This window comes from Hirundo rustica, chromosome 2 (genome assembly GCF_015227805.2).
Source record: "Hirundo rustica isolate bHirRus1 chromosome 2, bHirRus1.pri.v3, whole genome shotgun sequence".
NCBI lineage: Eukaryota > Metazoa > Chordata > Aves > Passeriformes > Hirundinidae > Hirundo > Hirundo rustica.
In genome coordinates this window covers 40059123-40077157 of record NC_053451.1, presented here as the reverse complement: position 1 = coordinate 40077157, position 18035 = coordinate 40059123, and the positions used below count along the sequence as shown (strand labels likewise).

The following is an 18035-nucleotide window of genomic DNA, read 5'->3' as shown; positions in this document are numbered from 1 at the left end:
AAAAAAAAAAAAAAAAAAAAAAAAAAAAAAATCCAACATTGCTTTTCCCTGAGCAGTCATGCATACATGCATTTGAAATAAGGGCTTGGGATGCAGAGGCGTTTGGCTTGGCAGTCTTGGGTAATTAAAGATCCTTTCCCCCTCTCCTTGGTTTACACCTCATTAAAGTACAGGCTCTACAAACTACCCCAAAATTGTAAACTGCTATTCCAAAAGATGTACACCTTATCTCCAATGAAAAGCTCTTACCTTCTTAGTCAGCCATGAACATTAAATATCATACAATAAATCTGCTTATTCTGGAAGTGCATAGATTTTATTACCTTGGCAACAAAGTGATCTGTTCTAACTACTTTTTGCTGCCAGTTTTAGAGTTTTCTGTGTTACAGAAAAAGCCATGAAGAGACGATGAACAGTTAACTGACTCCTTCCCTTATGCTTGCATCATCAGTTTCTACAGCTGGGAGAATAGATACAGTGTGAAATTGAGTTCCTTGGTTGCTCAGAACCAGTTCTAGTTAATAGTTGAACTGGATTAAAAATAGATTTTACACTTTTATGACAATCACCAGCAAAATCTCAATCAGGAATGGAATTTCATTTTCAATATATCAAAAGAACATTTTTATTCTGGGAAAGAAAAACAATGTGAAAGAAACAAAACATTTGAACAAAACAAAGTGTTCATTTTTTCACAAATAAGCACCCAAATGTGATCGTCAAAATTCATTACAAATGAATAAACAAAAAATCTAATTACTTCATATGGAAGATCCTGTAACTCTCCCTTTTTCTTAAATGACTATGATAATTGGTTGATTGTTTCCAAAGGATGAAAAAAAAAAAAAACAATAGCGACAGTGATTTGGGCATCTAATGCGTCAGTGCTGTTGGGCTGGTGTCACTGAGATGCAGCCAGTTTCACACAGAGGCTGTATCCAAACCCTACCAAAACCTCCTGCCACTCCAGAGCACACTTCCAGGAAACTTCTACTCAAAGCAGCACCATCTTTAAAATGTTGAAGGCAGGATGCCCTACTGAAAAATATAACCAAAGCTTGATCTTTCTCTACAGAGTAATCATACACACACAGCACACTAGGGAGTCATACTGAACATTGTGCAGTGGGTTTTGTACCAAACGAAACAGATAGGCCAATATTTTTTGTTTGTTTTTCTGTCAATCCTGCAAATCCAATGTAAAATATGAAAAACAGTCTCAGCTCTCTTTCTAAGTATGATCATGATTAACACAAATAGTTGAAGGGAAAACTGTTGTGAGTTACAGCTTAGCAGCCTCTTCATGGGCTACAGTCGTAGAGCTAATTCATCAAAGTGGGCACAGTAAAAGCCTTGCAGATATTTTTTTGAGTTTACACCAGCTAGAAGATAATATTATTCACTAGCATCAAATGCTACTGGTTGCATCTTTATCTAGTCTCCTGAAAAAATAAAATGGAGACCTGTTTTTCTGAATGTTTCATGCCATTGAAAGGGAACTACATTTGATTGAATCAAAGAGATTGTTAAAATTTTTTATGATGCATTTATCAGATAATCAATGTTTTTGTGATTTTTATAGTAAGAAAGATAAAACCTGATAGAAAAGAGATATCAGGGTTAACAAGACATAATCTACAAAAATATAGACATTTTTAAGATTAAGGAGCATGTTTTTGAATAGTTCTGATAGAAGTATAAAGTGTCTATAATTCAAAAGTACTATTCCATGCCATGAAGTAAAGATTAAATGTAATTAGCATTCCTTTCTTCAGAGTACTTGTTCAGGACTACACCTAAGATTGTGTCATAGTTTTAATTTCAAACCGGGCAGAAACACCAATTAATGTAGTGGTTTCACATTCACTAAATTTTGGTCTTGGTACTTGCTCTTTTTGTGAGAGAGAGAGACTAGGAGAAAAACAAAGCAGGCTCAACCTTAAAATTAACAAATAGTTTATTAACATACACTAAAAGAATAGAAAAAAAAAAGAAAGTTGGAAAAAAAACTAAAATGGAATGAAACTTCAAAACCACTTTTCCCTCCTCTTACAAACTGTTCACTTTCTTACAAAACAACATAAAGAGACAAACCCTGTAATTTTCAGTCAGTTTCACTATTTGATAGTAGTCTTTGATTATTTCTTTAGGGGAAGAGTCTCTCTTAGAGTCATGGATCCCACTGACAACTTAGAACAGTTCTCTTGTGGGTTTTAAACTGTCACAAAAACAACTGCCCGGAGAAACCTGCCTTTGTGACCCTCCCAGGAGCAGTTTCCCAAGCTGCTTATGGGTCATGGGTCTTAGACTTTTGCATACTGGGGTGTCACTTTTTAAAGATGAATAACTCCAAAGCAAAGGATTCTTTACCTCAAGGTACAGAGATATCTTCTCACTTCTTCACTGGCACAGGGGCTTCTCATCTTTATCACTGTTCAAGCATCTTATAGGATATTACTTAGTTCATCACAAACACCTTTGCTTAAATCTACACACAAATTAAAACAATCATCTCCCCAAATGCATATCTTTCCCATGATTTAAAGGAATGACCAAAATATACAGTTCATTTTCATGGCTCAAGTAAAAATGGAACAACCAGCTCTTCAACCCTCTGTCCTAATAGTCTTTTCACTCTTGCTCTACTGACTTTATGCTGGTGTTGTTTTTTATGTTCACTCTGTCCTTTCTTACTCTCTCAGAGAAGGGCCAAGCTCTGGAAGCTTCATGTTGCTAAGAAATAGTTAAATCTGCTCGGAGTCTTTGTCTCTCCCTCTGTAGCTTGTGGTGTTAGATGTTCAAGGCCAAGCTGATAAGGGAGGAAGAACTCACAGAAACATTGGAGATCGGAGCACTCAGGCAGTCCGGAATTACAAAAAGACCAGGCAGGATCATAAACGCCTTCTCAGCCACCCCTCAGTGTAAATCAGGGTGGCTTTGGCCCAAATGGTGCCCATAGCTCCTATCAGGGGCCCAGCAGAGATCTCTCCCTGCTCCAGAGAAGTCTGAAGAAAGTAGCTGTTGTAAAACAGCAACTTCTCCTCCTCATCCCCCTTCACCCGGGAGCCGATGGAATCCGGCCAGGCCTCAGGCCAGCTCACCCCAAACGGGGGGAGCAGCAGGCCCAGCTCAATGTTACCTGTCTCTCTCTGGCCAAAGGAAGAAGAAAAAGGACCCACCTACAGGGAATTCATGGGGTTTTATAGGGTACTTCCCAAAGTCGCAGCTAGTAATTCTCAGTGGTTAAAACAGATGCCAATATTCCAACTAACTCTCTGATAAGTCCCTGTCTCTTCCAAAGCAATTCCCAGGTCTTGACCTGGAGAATTATTCTACATTTTTTTATAACTAAAAACCCAAACTGTACTAACCCATGACAGATTGCTTCACTGAAATATAGACAAGATCTATTAAGTGTAGGCTAAGATTGTGTGTGAAGTTGCTCAGAGCATGTGTACATATTTCCCTAGATCAAAACTGCAATCACTACTGGTTTCACCATGCACGACACATAAGCTCTGACTGCTTTCATAGCAGGGTCTGGGTTTCCTCCACACCACCAACATTTAGAAGAAAAAGCCAATACATTTCACTAAGAGAAATGTTTTTTTCATTTTTCTTGCCTTGATCAATAAGTCACTACCTGAGATTTAAATGTCCATGAGACCCTTGTCTCCTGTAAGACCTCAAATGGAGATCTAACTAATCAGTTAGTCATTGAGCTGCATTACACACCTTTCTATCCTCTCCCGCTCCTCTCTGATTCTTTTACCATTCCTTTTCTGGCAGCTCCTACCTTTGCATACCCTCATTTTTTACATTCTTTTTAACTCATCGTTTCTTGCAGCCCTTGATGGTCAGAAGCAGTTACAGGAGCCTACCTTTTCTCACAGCTCAGCTTTCTTGCTTGGATTGTCAGGGTAACCTGGCACTTCTCAAGGATTGATTGGTCACTCAGATCAAAATGTTAAATATTTAAAGCGGCACCACACCATTCATAAAATGAAACCTAAAGTGTTTGTTTACTCTCTGCTAATTATTTTAGTTCAAGCAGGCAGACTCAACTGTCTACATTATTAATTAAACCTGTAAAAATGAGCTAAAGACAGGAAATGTTCTTGCTGTTAGCAGTGCTAAGATTAAGAAGCAACTCTCATTAGCTGTAACATGAAAACTTTTTTCTCCAAACTGCACCAATATAAAGCTAGAATATCATATCAGATCATATTTCAAAATGGTTTGGAGAGAAAATTAGTAATTGTGAAATCTCAGTTGTTAACCATTTTTAGGAGGTAAAAGTAATGTTACTGATTTACTGATGTTTGTGGCTGTCTTTGACCTGAAGTAGAAAAGATTTATGTTCTCTAAAGTAGCATGTTTTAACACTAAAGAGTTTGAAGGTTTTCTTAAAGGAAAATGGAAAGTTTCCCCAAAGGCCATACAATAACAATATATAATATTCTACATACAACGTCTACAAGTGATCTATTTCTTTACGACTATATTTTTGCTATAAGAACATCATCATTGGGTTTTGTGATCAGGAACACTGTAATGTGATGGAAACCACAACAAAGAGTCATATTCATTCTAAAAAGGATTGTATGAAAACGCAATTAGAGTTATGTGTTTTAATACATATTTTGACAGTTTCATTCCACTACCTGAAACAAGATTCCTCAGCTGGTATTTTCCATGATGACCTGAAACTTCACTCTCTTCTGTCAAAAGTTTCACACAGTGGTCAAGTGCTGATTTGCAGTTTAGAGCTAGAAACACTCAAAATTCTCATTTTGGTTAGACGCAGGGGGACAGATCCAAAGGGAACGGGAAGAGTCTAGTTATAGTTTGCAAAGAGGTGGGATAGATATAAGCACACAGGTCTGTGAACTGCAACTTTTGAGTGTTGCAGAATATAAAGCCTACCACTCTGCTGTGTGTCTCCACAGGGCTCTGGAGCCTAATTATAGAGCTGTATGAAAAAGTTCTGCTTGTCAGCAGAACCGGCAGGAGGGGAAAAAAAAAATCATATTTTTGCACATTCACAGAAGAATAAAATATTTAGGCAGAAAATCATCATTGCTGCAGATGGACACTTACAGAACAAAAATGAGTAATTTTTGTGCAGCTCTGCATGTCACTAGCATAGCTAGAATACATTTGGTAACAGATTTAAAATCTGACCTAGAATTCTTCAGTCACTGCCAGTGGCAAAATGTCCTTCATAGAGTAATAGTGTTGAGGATTGCAGGAAAATTCAAGGTGGGGAAGTGATCCTAAAATGAGCAGTCAGGATTCCACCAAATTTAGCATTGCTGCACTTGCTTATGACAGTGGAGAATTGGACTCTTGATGGTTTTGAGTCCTTCTGAGTAAAGACTAGCTACAAAAGTGTGATGACTATTACAACAAGGCAAAATCTGAGCATGTGACTCTATTGAGGCAATGAGGAAAGATATTTAGAATAGTCATTAAAGAGATGCACAAACTGGTAATGAAAAGAGCAGTCAGCAGATGTTAGTAGCCAATAGATTTTAACTGCTTGCTTCCAATATATTCAAAAATATGCTCCTTAAATGCATGCTTTGAGTGAAAATAAATATATTTATTTAAAAACTGCTCCACACCCAGGACATTTAATATGGCTAACAAAAGTATTTTTAGGAGAAATATAACTTGACAGAATGATAGGCACAATACCTGATTCTCAGTGGTGCTCAGGCAAGAGCTTCTACCAGGTATACCAAAAAACCTCAATGACCTAGAACAGCTTTTTTTTAATGCACTGTGTGACCCTCCACAACACTAAGAGAGGGATTATCCATTTCCAGGTGCAGGTCTGTGACACAAAAGATGAAACATTTATGTGGACTTTCCCCTACTTCCCCTCACTTAGCACCAAGCAGAGAAAAGGGGATTCATCATTGCACGGTTCTCACAATTTCCACTCACAGGCCACTACCCGGCCTGTGTTTGCAGCCACTCAGTGGAAAGCCTTGCTCTTAAACTCAAGCTGTAGTGACCTGTACTTTCAGCTTTGGATAAGTGTTTTTCTCTTATGCTTGTTAAATGCAGTGTGAATTTTATGTGAAAGCGCTTTTTTCTTATTCCTTTTTTCTTTCTTTTCCCTTGGCATCACCTAATTTGGCAGTTCTTGGAGTTCTAGAGTCTTTTTAATGTATCTCAAGGCACAAGGACTCTGACTTTACTGCATTAACAGAATACATTTATTTGCTGTCTTTATATGTGGCAATGGGAACTGATGAAGGATTATGTTCTCAATACTTCCTTCATCTCCTCCTTTGTCTGATGTTAGCAATAAAATACGAATTACAGAAAAGGCAAACTAAGCATACAAATTAAGAAAACTAATTTCATGCCAGCCAACATGTGGGAAAACCTCAGGTTATGAGGAAATCAAAGGAAAATGGCAATAAACAGACTACACTCAGAAATAATAATTATAACTAAAGATATAAATACAATAATAAAAATAAAAAATAGTAGAAAGTAATAAAAATCCCCATGCAAGAGGAGTCCATAATCTGACAGTGTCTGTTTCTTGAACAATGAAAAAGGATTTTTTTTTCTGAGAGAACTTAGTTGCCTTTAAATCTGCGTTATATTATAAAGAAGCAAAACAACTCTGTGTTTAGTGTGCTTGATGCTGGAAGCTGATTTTGTTCCATTTAAGTTTTATTTTCAAGTTAATGGATGAAATTTTTCTCAGCCCGTTCAAAGAAGGTTAGTCTTAATAAAAGGTAAACCTTTGTATTTGCTTTGCTGTTACATAATTGCAATTCTATAATAAGCCAAAAAATATTAACAAAAAGTACAAAATCACTGCTTTGCATATAGCTATTTACAGTCTGTTTTTCCACTGCAAAATATACCAGATCTTATTATACCACCTACAGGTAGTTTTTAGATAAACTCTTGGGATCCCCTGAGCTTCTCAGTTACTCCACTGTAGGTTCCACAGAGCAAGCATGTCCATTACAGATTTTAGCGAGGTTTCTCGTAACCCATGCTGCTTTGACTTTAAACCAATCCTCAGGAAAAAAGCCTGCTACTTTTTTTAAAATCTTATATAATGCATGAAACTAGCATGCAGTTTTTGAAATAGACATTATCTTCAATAAACATTACAAGTTCTCAACTGCCTGTATCTTCTCATATGTCAGCTTTTACTTGATGCAGAATGTGACATATGAAACTAATGATTTTCTGTGGAAGCAAAATAACGAAAAACTATGATAAATTCCTGTTTCTCTCACATATTATTCTCATTCACAAATCCTATAATCCTATATAATCATGCACATATTGTTTATAATTTCAACATATTTTTGTAAGCTTTGGAAGAAATCCTTGGCAAATTCCTTTACATTCCTTTGCAATTAAAGTCGTGCTGCTTCAAAGGAACAATTTTGCAAAGATTGTCACAGAAGGAATCTTGATAGTAATTTATGGATACTTAATGAAAACTTACAGAGATAACAGACATTAAGAAATGACCTTTCAAGTGTAGACTCTTTAGTGCTCCAGTACACTTAATGTTTCCTGATTTTCTCAACCTGTATTTATTTTTTAGGGAAGAACTTTGGGGTTTGCATGGTTTGAATAAATGAGTCTGTCTTGCTTCCACTTTGCAGAAAACATGCAAGAATTTAATCCAAATTCAACTGAATTGCTCTGCTTTGATGCTGTTTATTTTCTCCAGTTGTTGATTAATATGCCCCTTGTGCAAACATCTTCCTCCTACCTGATGCTTTCAGTTATGTCTCAATTCGTTGCTGATGACATTCAAATTTCCTCCAGAGATGACTTTTGAAGTCACAAACAGAGGATTATGCCCATCAGTGAATGACTCAGGCACAAAGTGATTGATAAGACAAATAAATACTTAGATCTTAGCAATCAGTCAGTTGTGATATACAAGGGGGAAAACAAAACTGCAGACATTTCATCTATGTATCATGTTTTCTAAATTATATTCCAATGGTCCTCTTAATAAGTTATCCTCCCTGATTATCTGATCTGGAATGCATTTTCAGTTATGTCCCTTCCCAAACATGTAAAGGTCAGTCTTCCTCAGTCTGAAACTGTCTCAATGTCCAAGAAATCTCTCCCAAAGTCCAGGCAGGGGAAATACTACACAACTGGTTTTGAGTTGAAAAGCTGTGCACACACACATCAGAAGGAGACTTTATGACATCAGAGAAGTCATGGCCTTATTCCCAGATTGCCTGAGCTGAGTTTTATGTAAGCAGCAACAATACATGACACTGCATATGTTACAGGGGAGTAAGAACATTTTGAGCAACTTGCACAGCATGAGACTGAGAAATCAGGACCTTGTATCACCTCCGATGTGCAAAAGTCAAAAGCCGAACAAAGAAAAAGGTTGTGGTACAAGAGTGAGTAAATTATTTATTTTCTTTAATTCACTATTTTTGGAATGACAAAACACATAAAAAGTTTTAATAAGGAGAACTTACCTTTTAAAAGAATGTCATGCAAATATCCATATGCTTATTTTTAATAAGTTTTGATCTGCATGAGGTTTAGGTAACCAGAAGAATAAGTTAATTTAGAAAAGGGGTCTAAAAAGTGCACATTTCAGAAGCAATTGTGGACTGCTGCTACAGCCTTCAGAGAAATTTTCAAGACATATTGTAGCATATATGTGTGATCGTTACACATCATAGTGCTGCAGTATCTTGGGCCTTTTTCTGGTGTGGGTGGTGATCTTGAAGACATCTGTACATGATCATGGTAGCATGGTTGTGAAACACAGATGTCTTCCTTTAGCTATAAGCTCTTCAAAGGTCAGGGGAAAAAAAAAAAAAAAAAAAAAAAAAAAAGGAAGGCTTTGGGTTAGGCCATATGTTCTTTGATTCAGGGACCATTTTTTGTTTACAGCCCTCAATGCAACACAATCTTGATTTATGATTATCATCCCTAGTTGCCATGATGATGATAAAGTTTATAATGGAATAAAGGACCTTGCTAATAAAATATCATCTAGGGCAATCAGAGTTCTAATCTAAATAATATTTAGTATAGACTTGTGATGTGGCAACTGCATTTTAAAGTGGCATCTGCATTTTTTAATATATATGTGAACAGACGTACCTACAAGCTAAAGTAAAAAAGAAAAATCTAAAATTTATATATAAAATTGTTGAACTATACATCAAAGTAACCTATATAGTAGGTACAGAAATATACCTGGGGCTGAGTAGGTTTTTAAAGTGCCGCTATGTATACAAAGTTAATATCATTAACTTGGTCCAGAAAGAGGATTGTAGCACAATATTCCAGTCAATGAATGCTTATAGGAAAGAAATTAGTAAGCATAGGAAAAACAAACTGAATGGAATTTTAATTTATCTCTATGTCCAGAACTTCAAATGCATTTTTGTGCTAGGCATGCTAAAATTCCTATACAGGAACAAGACAGTTCCTGAAGTTGTCATTATTTTCTATTTCATCCATTCTGTATATCTTGCTACCCATGAAAGCCATCACAAGAATAAATGTAAAGATAAATAATAATTGTGATTACATCATAATAATATGAATATCACGAGTTGAACGACTTTGTCAGACCAACAGTGCTGAATATCACCCAAGTGTTCCAGCCTGTCCAGAGTAATTTCTTGGAGCGTGTACCATACTTAACACTTGGAAAATATTTTCTATGAAAACCACCTCAGAAGAAGAGGCAAAAATTATACTGTGACTTTGCTGACTCATTTTGGTGTGGTTTTGCTCATTACACTTCAAGTCTACGTGGCGACCTGTGAATAGCCATGTGTAAATGGCACACGAAAGTCTGTGGAGTAAGCTAATGGGATACTGGGTCGTATTTCAGAAAATATGATATATGTGTTCTTAAACAGCTAATAATTAATCACCTTTCCCAAAACTAAATTTCTGTTAATATCCTTGCCATTTACCATCTAGTTTTGAGGGCACATTTGTGGGAGAATATTGCAGCAAACATATCTTCTGAATATGTCTCTTTGTGGCTAAGCAAGAATTGCAACTTTCCAAGTCTAGTGCCTGAATATCTTCTCCAAATATTATTATAAGGACGTTAAGCTTTTAGATCAGCTTCTTCTGTTACTATGACCAAACAATCTTCATTTACATGCCCATCTGTGCAGCCACTACTTCTGGCTGAATGCACAGCAGTGTGGTTACAACCTGTAGCAGGAATGTTGCAGCCACAGGGCAATGTCCATCATGCACTCAATGAAGACTAGAAACCCAACAAAAATGAAATGGGATTAGTGAATTCTTGCAAAGTGATGCTATTTGGTAAGGGAAGACCCCCAAAAGACTGGTCTGATACTGTGCCTACATCAATTACAAAGCCATATATTTAGCCTTGATCAAAATTATTTGAAGGCTAAGAGTCTCAATGAATATATAGCAAATCTTCAACAATTAAAATTGAACGATTTTCACTCACAAGGGGGCCAAAGCCAAAGTCCCTGTATGTTGAGTGAAAAGTTGTCATTCTTTACCCCTGTCAGGAACTGCAGTGAACTACCAGCAAAGTTTATCTGCTTTTAGTTTCAGCAGCTGAAGGTTCTCCAAAGACAGCATCATGTTTTAACACCATTTACAAGAAAACCTTTAAGAGCACGTTGAAAAAGGAAATTCCCAAAAGAGGTTTCTGATGGATGGAAAGAGTTTGATGTATTTTCTATTTCTAGGTATGGGAATGGAGAAGAGTTATCAATTTTTCCCAAGACTGATGTCTAAGTTTGGTCCTGAAGGAGATGTAAAGAAGTGAGCTATGGTGGTGTAACTAGTACATGACAGCACACATCATTCTGACATAACCTCATGGCTCTGTGATCTTAGGAGCTACACAAAATAAGTATGAGCATTTTGTGATCAAGAACATCAGCTGTAGCATGGGTGGAAGTTCTAATGTTTTATTACATTCACTACATACAGAATCTGGCATAGTATTTCTCTTACTACATATCCACTCGCAACACCTTAGAATTGATTTGCTGCCTTTATGAAATATAGTGAGAAAACATCCTGAACTTCCTTTTAGAAACCAACACATAAGCAAAGATCAGATTTTCTTATGGTTCTCACACTTTGGGGTATTTTTATAACTCAGCCAAGAAATTAATTATAAAAAAGACAGATTACATTCCCTTCCACTAACTAGAAAATGTTACTATTGCTGGTATTCCAGCTTGCAAAGACACAGAATCATTACTCTTCTATATATATGTGTGTGTATAAACACATCTATGCATACATACACACACATTATGAAGCTTTGAAATCTTTATGCAAAATAAGAATGTATTTATCTTATAAAGTTTTAACAATTTTATAATTTGCAAACCCATCCCTTAATAGAGTGTTATTGATCAAAATCACTCAGGAGATAAGAATCTGTAGGGACTCCATTGCTCGACTATTTTCCCTTGTAAAGTGTTAAGAAGTTGGTAATCCAGGGTGTAACAGACCCTGAAAAAAGCATCAGAGAAGCCACGCACAGAAGGAAGAAAATATACTGTGAAGCGCCTACCAATACAGTATTAGCAAACAAATGTATATTTCACATTGATTCTCAGGGAATTAAGAATGCAGTATAGACTATGGTAGATTTTATTTAGCATTTTAGAGTACAAGAAACTGTTCAAATGATTGAGGTTGTTCTGAAACTGAGAGAAAGTGCAATGCAGAAGCTTTAGCAGAAGCATAAGGAGGGAGCAGACCAACAGTGGCAAATTATGCAGTGCATTCATAGGAACTAAAATCTGTGTTGCAGGCTACAAGCAGAAAGACAAAATGAGTCAGAAGAACTGTGTTTTTTTCAATGCCACTGAACCAATCACCTCAGATGGCTCAATTCCTTGGTATGTATATTCTTAACATAGAGATTATTATGATGTCTTTTGTAAAGATTTGCATTAATTATTTAAAATAAATATTTCTATGATTAACCTAATCTTCCAGTGAGTTGAATCTGTTCAGTGAAACAGATTTTTCAATATTTCTAGCAAAATCAGATTTAGCCTTTTCGAACATACTAGATTGGTAACACGCAGAAAGGAAAACTGGATTTCAGGCTGTCACTTAAAGCATCATACTTTTAACCTCCTCCTTCCATACAGAGCTCTTTACCTTTACTGACACCCTCTGGTCCCTATGTCTAAGTCAGGTTTGAATTCATTCCAGCACTCCTTCAAAAATTTACTCTCCAAATCAATATTTTGTGGAGCACAGAACTGGACATTTTCTGAAACTCCCATAAATCATATCACTGATTCCCCAATAGTTCAGCATGTCAGCAACTTATTCAGGGGACTCAAGCAAATTTGCCAGTCATGACCTTCCTGTATTGAATCCATGCTAGCAGTCCTCCAAGTTATGCATTTCTTAAAGTTGCCCTTTATTATTTTCCAACAGCAGAGGCTTTAATCACACCTTTTACCTTAGATGCTACAATATTTTTCCTCAAGACCTGTTTTCAAAGCTGCTTTCTTTCAAATTCTCAAATAGAATTCAGCCAATGAGATGTTTTTATTTTCTGTTTTCATTCTTAGTAGATCTTCCCTCATTATAAAATGAAATTATGATCCCTTCCCCCGATATTTATACCTAGAATTTAAAATATGACCTTCAGCTTCATATTGATCAACAAAACTAAAACTTACTCTTTTTATCTCCCAACTAACCATAGTTATCTTCACACTTTCATGTCATGGTCTGCCAGTTCTGACTTTCTGCTTGGGCATTTACTTTGTAAGTGTATGAAACAGAACTGCTGCATGTTCAACAGTCCACTTATAAAACTACTTAGCTGTTATCACCTTCAAGAGTGCTTAACACTTCATCCTCCTTAATATATTTGTTGTCTTCTGGAACTTTGTCTTCTTAACCATATCTTTTAAATATTCCCATTGTATATCGACAGTACATCTCAACTGAAGGCCACTGTACATAAAACATTTCTCAGTTACAGTACTTCACATCTCAGTTTTCTTTCTTCCTTTCAGCATATCTTAAACCAGTAAACAAGCATTTGTGTTTTCCCTCACAAGAGAGGGAAACAGGCAAGGGGTTTCGAGGGGAAGGTTGGGGTTTGGAATTTGTTTGTTTGTTTGTTTGTTTTTTTGTTTTACTTGAAACTTTGTAGGTAAGTGTTATGGTAACTGAAGTCAATTTATTTAATATATTTTTAGAAACTCTACTAGAACATTTGATAGCCTTATTAAGTAATGGCCCAATTATTGCTAATTCTTTCAATAATTCCTGTAATAATATTAATAACAATGAACTGATCTTGCATTAATATTGATTGCAATAAAATACTTTTGAAGGAGTGGTACTATAACTCAGCAAGAATTAAAGGCATCTTTATTAATTGAAAAATGTCATTCAAATTTTAATTATCGGGAATCCCCCCTTAGCATTTGGCTAATAGTAAATGTGTAATTTATTTGCAGTTTCAAACTTCAGGGTCTCATCAACACCTCACTGAAGTCTAGGGGAATGCTGGAACTCAAATAAAAAACCCCAACCCCACAAACTGGCACTAGTTCCTTCATTTCAAAAAAAAAAAAGCAAACAGCAGCAAACACACACAAAAAACCCCAAAAACCAACTAAAATGGTGTCATTCCAAGGAAGCATTACTTTTTAAACAAATAAAAATGAACTTTGAAAAAACTTGAAGCTACATTTCTAAAATATTGCAACACACAGAAAACTTAAGTCCTAAGTACTCACATTACACTATCTTGTCTAACTTCTGTTACATGAAGTTTCTGAGCTTAGTAGAAATGCAACTAAACATTTGAAGAAGTACAGACACAGTAATGGATTTTTTTTTTTCTTTAAATTAAAAAACTTAAAAATACAGTTTTGTGCTCTGTGTCACAATAACTCTCAGTTCTTCTTCTAGCCAGTTCACAGACATTCCACATAGCCTTATTAACTGTCGTCACATCAGAGAGGAAAAATTGGTGCACCTTTATGTAATTCCATCTCCTCTGCCAGTCAGCAAAGAAGAGTCCTGGCACTGTACTTTTTCTAATTCCAGAGATAACTGTTTATCCCAAAGCCAAGTATCATTCAGAACTCCAAAACAACACAACTTTCAGTGCATCGCTATAAACTCAATACACTGGGCTATTTCCTGATTCACCCTCAATCATTAGCATGGTAGTTCTCGCAAACATAAAAAATTAGCACATTTGAATAAGCATTCCTTCTCTGGAGTATGTATTTGTACTAAAAGCCTCACATCTCTCTTCACAACTCATTCACTGCAGTAGTTTGCTCCCCAGTTAAACGACAGGAAGCATATAGCAGATCACAGTAATTTCTGCTTCAACTTTTCTGCTCAATTATGACAATTTCGATGTAAGATTCAGAAAAGCAAAACACATAAACCTGCAGCCCAAAAACGGGATCTCTCACCGATGCCGGCTCCACAGTAGACTGCTCACAGAGATGCTGCGATGGATATTACAACAAATAATCTGCACACACTCCAAAGTCTAACCAGGGAAATCAGTGCCTGGCTGGGGGAACGGCAAAGACACTTACCGCTGCTGTGGCACCGGCTCTCCCGCCCTGACTCTCAGTGTCTCTCTCCCATCCTCCTGACAGCCTCAAATATAGCAGTCCCTTATGGTGCTGAGCCTGGGGGAGCAGAGGATTGCAGAGTTGGGTTTTTCCCTTTTTTTCTCTCTCTCGATTTTTTTTTTTTTTTTTTAAACCATGCAGAGGTAGTTCTCCAGACCCGACCGCCTCTCCTGCTCGGCTCGCTCAGCGATGGAAAGCCCCAGGTGAAGGCATCCGCGCCGGCAGCTCCCGCGAGCCCCTCCCGGCCCCGCCGTGCCCCCTCCCGGCGGGGGGACCGAGGCGCCTCCCCCGGCTGCTCCCGGGGGGGCGGCGGAGGCTCTGCCCGCCCCTGCCTGGACGCGTGTGGATGTATAGATGATGTGGATGTGTGCTTATGTGAGTGCCATCTCACACCGCTGCTCGCCGCTCGCCCCTACCCCTAAGCGCGCAAGGACCCGCTCTCCTCCTCCCGCTCTCCTCCTCCTGCTGCTCTCCACCTTCCTCCCCGATTTTCTCCTCTTCACCCCTCTGCCCCGGAGCGTGAAGGCAAGAGGGGAAGTTGGCGAGCGCTGTCCTCTGATCTACTGCTCCTCTAACCCAAGGCACCAGCTTCTTCCATCCACCACTTTCTGACCTCATCCTCTCCTCTTCCCCTCTCTCCTTCTCATCCCCTTCCCCATCCTCCTTCCAGGTGAATGGTGGGGGTTTTTTTTTGGTTTTTTTTTTTGTTGTTGTTGTTTTGTTTTTTGGTTTTTGGTTTTTTTCGCGTTTTATTCCTCTCCAGCGGTTCTGACCCTCCCTACCCCCGCGCTCTGCAGCCGGAGCCGGGAGCCCGGGAGCCGCGGCCGCTGCCCGCGGCGCAGCGCAGCGCAGCCTCCCCTTCTCCCCTTCTTTACAGGGCGGCTGCTTCCGCTGGAGGCACACCCGGGGCTGCCGGCAAGCACAACGCCGCGGCTCCGGCAGACGCTCCTCTCGCTGCTCCCTTCCCCATCACCCAGCCGCGCTGCGCTGCATCCCCGCGGAACAGGGATAGCGCCGGCAGCGCCCCGCCCCGCCCGGCCCCGCGGAGCGCCCCGCGCCCCCCGCCCTCCGCAGCCCCCGCCCCGCGCAGCCCCGCGGCGAGCCTGCTCCGCCACAGCAGCCTCCTGACGGCTTCTCGTCGGCCGCTTCGCATCCGCCCTTTGGCCTCTCCCTAATGGCTGTCCTCAGGATCCAGGCTGATTCTAATCCTTCCTTTTTTTTTTTTTTTTTTTTTTTTTTTTTTTTTTACCCGGCCCCTGTGTCAATGGCAACTTCTGCCATAAAATGTAATACTTTTCTGGCCTTTTATGTTTTTGTTCCATTGCCTTTTTTTTCAACCCTTTGCCTTCCACAAGTAGTTAGGAGTCTTTTGTAACTTACACGTTGAGTAATTCGTGTATAGTTCCTGTTCTCTGAGATTTTTCTCTGCTTTGGTGATTCCATGTCAATGGTTTATGATTTCCGAACCTCTGTGGTGTACAAATACGTGTGTGTGTGTGTGCGTGTGCGCGCTCATTTTTCTTTACTAACTTTTCCTTGTATTTATTTATTTTCTTCTATCCCAGGTAGTTTCTGGCTAATTTTTAAAAACTAACCTTTGTGTGGTTTACATTCAGGAGAATGAAGATTCTGGATTAATTCTGGAATTTTCAGGGGGTTCTTACACAACTCTGGTCTTAAATTGGCATTACTAATAGGAGTTTTTTCTCTTGTGACTTCTGCTTGTCTCTTATATTGAAGCCTCTAGCAAGATAACATAATAGTGATGAGTGACACAGCTTTATACACTTTTCTGGTCCTGTGTAATATGTGGAAGTCTATCAGAGGACTTACAGCTCAGCATCCTGCTCAATGAATTCTGTTCACTACTGTCAGTGAGGATGAGCTGAAAAAAAAACCCTCTCACTTTCAATTCCTTTTTTTTTTTATCATTCTAAGATTGCAAATTTCTGTTCCTTCATCACCATCTCCCACTGTCTTAATTATCCTAGTAGAATAGCAAGAATGAATCCAGCATCAGAAATGGACATTATCTGGATATGCCATCCCATACAAACACAGAAGACAATTGTCTCCACAACTGTGGATGGGTCTCCAGATATATTTCTGTTGGGCAAGTAATGTTGCAACTTGACATATCAAAGCTTCCCTTCATTGACTCAGTTCACAGAAAATTATCATCTGGTCATTATTTCCAGTGTTACTAGGTTACAAGGCAGCATTTAATCAGAAGCCAGGAATAGTGACTGCATTAATTCTGATCTTATGAATAACTTATAAGGTTCCATTTCTCAATATTTCCAAAGTGAATGATAAGCCAGAAACTTTTTTTTTTTTTAATTCTGTATCTATTTATGAAAATAGTGAGGAATTACTTGTGAGGAGGTAATTTTCATTGGTTACTTTTTTTACAGGCAGAAATGGAATTAAAAGAAATGCAGATTTTTTTTTTTTTTTTTAAAGTCATAAAGACATTACTTTATGGTCTTTATCATCCTTTGTGAAGTTTATAAGGTTACTTTGAAAAATACTTTATGGCACCTATGCCATGCCCATTGGGTTACACAGTATTTTTCTTTTAGCTTACTTTTACTCAAATTTCTTGTCAAAGTTCATCTTTCTTGTGAATGGCTGCTTTTAATGTTTGCTTCCTTCTTTTTCACTTCACATCAGCAATATTTCTACAAGGATGTATTTGTATCTTTTCCTTTAATATAATCAGGAATTAAGCAGATTTATATGAGTACCAGTTTTATCTTTCTTTGAAAGGAAAGCGGCATACAGCTTTTAAACAGGTTAAAATTTCATGTTATTGTGTGTATCCTTTGCAAGGTCAGTTCCTGCTCTACTCCACAACTCTGAGACTGTGAGCTGTTTCATGGCATGTATGTTCAGTGTTTAGTGAATGGACAGTGAGTTATAATCAGCATAAAGTGTACTTTGTACAGTACTATTATTCGTTGACAGCTATGTTGACACTTTAAGTCAACCTAGCTGCATTTTGCATATCTAGTAGTCTGACTATCTGTCAATTAACACTTCAATGTGTCTCATTGCCTGCAGTGGACAAGCAAACAGATGCAGCACATCTGCAGTCTGAGTAATTTCTGAACTTCTTTCTTTTAATTCAGTCCCTCTTCTCCCAAGCAGAGCATAATTTATTTTTTTTTTCTTTTTTTTCTTTCCCATATGGAGAGCAATCTGAGCAGTACCATTACTGTTGAAATATTTCACTGTTCTTTCTTGATCTGTTGCAGAATATAAGATAGGGAGTGAATTTTGAAAAAAAGAATTAACTGCACAAATTTCTCCCCCTCATCTCTGTTTCCAACAGCACTGGAGATGTATCTTTACAGATAATGAGAGCTTCTCTTGCTCTTCCCCTTCCATTTATGA

General features: G+C 38.0%; 1 protein-coding gene across 3 annotated transcripts in view; it reads right to left on the bottom strand.

Moving 5' to 3' along the window:
• Positions 1-15549, bottom strand: part of CNTN5 (contactin 5) — a 611680-nt gene extending 596131 nt beyond the window's left edge. For 2 of the 3 annotated variants that reach the window (XM_040056168.1, XM_040056171.2), the window contains exon 1: positions 14601-14897. The gene's annotated coding sequence lies outside the window, so the exon portion shown is untranslated. Of the gene's footprint in view, positions 1-14600; positions 14898-15514 lie in introns of those variants that run through there. The other variant, XM_040056169.1, reaches the window with a different exon arrangement.
• Positions 15550-18035: the final 2486 nt, after the last annotated feature.